The following is a 3,963-nucleotide window of genomic DNA, read 5'->3' as shown; positions in this document are numbered from 1 at the left end:
AGATTTTCGATTCCATTCCTCTCTCTGTGTTACTTTGAGTATTCTCTGACTCGTTTCTGTGCTCTGGTCAGCTACCTTCGCCGCTTGTAGCCCGTGTGAACAGATACCAGTACCACCGCTATCAATTATTTTAGTTTGTTTAACACACAATGCTACAATAATGCCCTACATGTACGAGCCCGAGTATACCAAGGAGAAACTACTGGAAAGGGAAACACGTGAAAACAATGGGTCTTCGGACGGCAGTTGGGAGGACGATTCAACAGCTGAAGAGCCTGGACCTAGTCGCATGGATGGTGTTTCCACCTGGTGCACATGCAATCGGTGCGAGCTAATGCCAACCGAGGACGAGAACTGCTGCTGCTGTGAAAACTCGGGATGCATGGCCTACATTTCGGAAGGTGAGCCACGACCGCAATGCATCACCGAACTGCCAGACTTCAGGGCAGCCTGCCTCACACGGTCCGTGTTGAGGATAATGATGGTGCATATGCACGAACTTCGCGCAACTGTTCGTCCTCGTAATCCGAGTAACTAGTAAATATACTCTGCTTGTCATGCCACTCCCATTTCATGGTCTTCTACTATATCCAAAATTACATATACATATCATTGTAACGCACGAAAGTCTTTGAATAGTGTGCAGTGTCTAGATAGCATTTGTCCAAGCAGAATGTCATTAGTTACAAGAATTGTCATTGACAACAAACGTTTATTAAACTTATCTTGGTCATTTAAAAACAGTTTGTTTCATTCCTTTTCACAGGTGGTTCAGGCTGGTGGCCTATCATTCCTTTACATGGTGGCTTCACGGGAGGCTTGGACACTGCGTTCGAAGAGTGATACCCGCCTGTGCCGTTCGTGCCATAAGAGAAACGTTCCTGAGTGACAGCGGTCAGTACAGGGTATTTTCTCACGCTGTGCTGCAATGTGTAAAGTTTTGTATTTTTGTGTCATCAAAATAAGATACAAAATAAAACACCACATATATTTTAACAACGGTTGTTTCGATTTTTTAAATGAATCAAGTGTGTCTCCATTCAAGGATGGACGTCAGACATCTGTGCTCGGAATGGGTGAAGTTCGGGTCGCTGTGAAGCGGGGTTGTCAATATCTAAGCTAACATAATATATTATCAATAATGCATGCACTAAATAACACTTGTTCAAAGTCTTTCAGTCGGTCATGCCTCTATAAAAGTCACACATATATCTATACGATCAATTAACATTGGATTATACAGGCCTTAGGTCAAGGGTCTTGACCACTATAATACACTGTTTGAAGTGTGGGTCTGTGTTCACAAGAATCTCCGGTATGTGGCATTTGTTATTGATAGGCAACGATATACTGCAGTAGGGGTCTAATGTTAGTTGGGGATCTGCTAGGTGGGCATCATGGCGTGGTCAGTGGTCTGGCACATGAAGAGAATACCTTGCAGGGACACAGGGTCAGAATGGCAGTAAGTTTCCACTGGCGAGGGTGCGTGGGCAAGGACACGTTTGTGGAGATGAACGAGCTATGTGCTTGGTTCAGGCCGGTTCACATGCAGGACCGTGATCTCAGAGAGTGATGTGTTACATTTATTAGCTGTTGCAAATACCTCTGGAGTTTTCCAGTCAGAGTGGGAACGAGGGTGTGGGCCATGTGCTCTGCGCTCTGTACTATCGCAGTGAGGCCTGGTCACCAAGATGGAGTGGAAAGGGGTACAAAAATGGATGCCACGTGTCCTGCTCAGTGTTCCCATCTACGCGAATGTCATCCAAAGTTAACATCACATAAGGGCAAGGGGCGAACCCTCTACTGGAGGCACTTGGTATGAGTTTCTACTGAGAAGTAAAGGATGAGAGGGGCCTGATGGCCCCTCGCTCCCACACACTTGCCTGCACGCCCCAGGCTCTCTATCAAAGGCGGTTCGCACCCGGGGATGAGCACTGGCATGGGGGGCTGTCACGGGCATAAACAGCCAAGGTGCCAAACAGCATGTACACTTCAAAAGGTATCCCACACCCAGGGCCCATCGCTCACATGGCCTCCTCACACCCCGTGTCTCCAGGCAGGCCTCCCCAGAGGCAGGCCGCCCCCCTGCAATCCACATAAGTGTGTCTCCATTGAGCAGTCTTCCTGTGCCTTATCTGCACGCCCCAGGCCATTACATCCCACCCCCTCTATCAAAGGCGGTTCGCACCCGGGGATGAGCGCTGGCATGGGGGGCTGTCACGGGCACAAACGGCCAAGGTGCCAAACAGCATGTACACTTCACAAGGTATACCACGCCCAGGGGCCATCGCTTACATGGCCTCCTCAGACCCTGTGTCTCCAGACAGGCCTCCCCCGAGGCAGGCCGCCCCCCTGCAATCCACATAAGTGGGTCTCCATTCAGCAGTCTTCCTGTGCCTTATCTGCACGACCCAGGCCCATCCGTCCCACCCCCTCTATCAAAGGCGGTTCGCACCCGGGGATGAGCATTGGCATGGGGGGATGTCACGGGCACAAACGGCCAAGGTGCCAAACAGCATGTACACTTCAAAAGGTATCCCACGCCCAGGGGCCATCGCTCACATGGCCTCCTCAGACCCCGTGTCTCCAGGCAGGCCTACCCCGAGGCAGGCCGCCCCCCTGCAATAAACATAATACCACGACATACACACGTCATTCATTCACAAACACACCCCTGTTTCTAATACTTTATAAACCACTTGATATGTCTCATGAGAACATCTTTGTGCTTTGCAAGTCAACTCCTGAACCTTCTACCTGAGAAGCACTGAGATCTATGCTAATCTGCTCATCGCCGTGATATCTGTGGCCGCTTCGAGCAAACTCGTCAGTGTGCTACCTGTGGCCATCTACCTGTTCTCCTGCAACATACTGCTCGGCCTGCTGAATCCAACTGTTTGTTGGTCAAGGTAAGGCCATGTATCCTAGTCATATTTCGGTAATTTTTACATTTCAATCTATTTGCTATTAAAGTACCCAGTAGAGCTGTGGTCATTGGTCTAATTGCTATTGACTTGAGTTTCAATTGTTATGCTATCAATAGATCTATTTATTTTCATCTGTGTCAATTGTCATCGAATGGCATCCTTCGAGGGTCCAGTCTATAATGTAAGCATGTTTTTCTTTTTTTCGTGCAAGACAGAACATCCAAGGGACGAGTCACATGTTCAGAGTTTAGTCACATAATGAAAATAAAGATTTCTGTAACTTATGCAAATACTAAGCCGCACATGATGAACTGGTATGGTTCCGGCAACCAAAACAAACCTTGTATTGAGCATGGTATGGTTCATTTACTTTTTTATGACATTTTTATTCATCAAGGTTTTATAATAATCTTGATATTTAATTTTCAGAATTTTCAACAATGCCTGCCTGTTCGATTAGCGTTTGCCCTTCGAAGACCCATGTTAAATCTGAAGGCACTACAATGCATGTTTTCCCGAAAACTGTTGATCGAATAAGAGAATGGGTCAGACATTGCGGATATACACTGGATGAGCTGGAAAGTAGAGTCCAACAAGTCTTTGAGGACAAGAGGGGTGATCGATACCGCAGCTGCAGCATACACTTTCTCTCGAACATGTACACCACATCTTGGGTAACAAAGAAGAATAAACGGCAATCGACACGAAAATCTCTCGCAAACGCTATTCCCACTCTATTCGTCCACAATCCGCCACTGGTGAGTCAAGTGTCCATTTTTAGCTTTAGGCCTTGCGGTAGTGTGTAGGTAGCCGAATGGATTCATTGATATTTTAGGTGTTGTTTCCAATTTGTAACACTTTCGACATTGATATGAGTGTATGGCTTTTTGAATAATGACATTTATCAATATATTATTTTTAGATTTCATAACGCACAAACGAAATCTATATATGGGCACAGGCAACTGTTCTATATTGCGCATTACTCAAGTATTCTGTCTCCTTACATGGCAATTTTAAATATTGGCATTTCATT

This window comes from Ambystoma mexicanum, chromosome 8 (genome assembly GCF_040938575.1).
Source record: "Ambystoma mexicanum isolate Mex_15411 chromosome 8, UKY_AmexF1_1, whole genome shotgun sequence".
Taxonomy (NCBI): Eukaryota; Metazoa; Chordata; class Amphibia; order Caudata; family Ambystomatidae; genus Ambystoma; species Ambystoma mexicanum.
The sequence above is the reverse complement of the archived record's forward strand: the minus strand, read 5'-3'. Positions refer to the sequence as shown.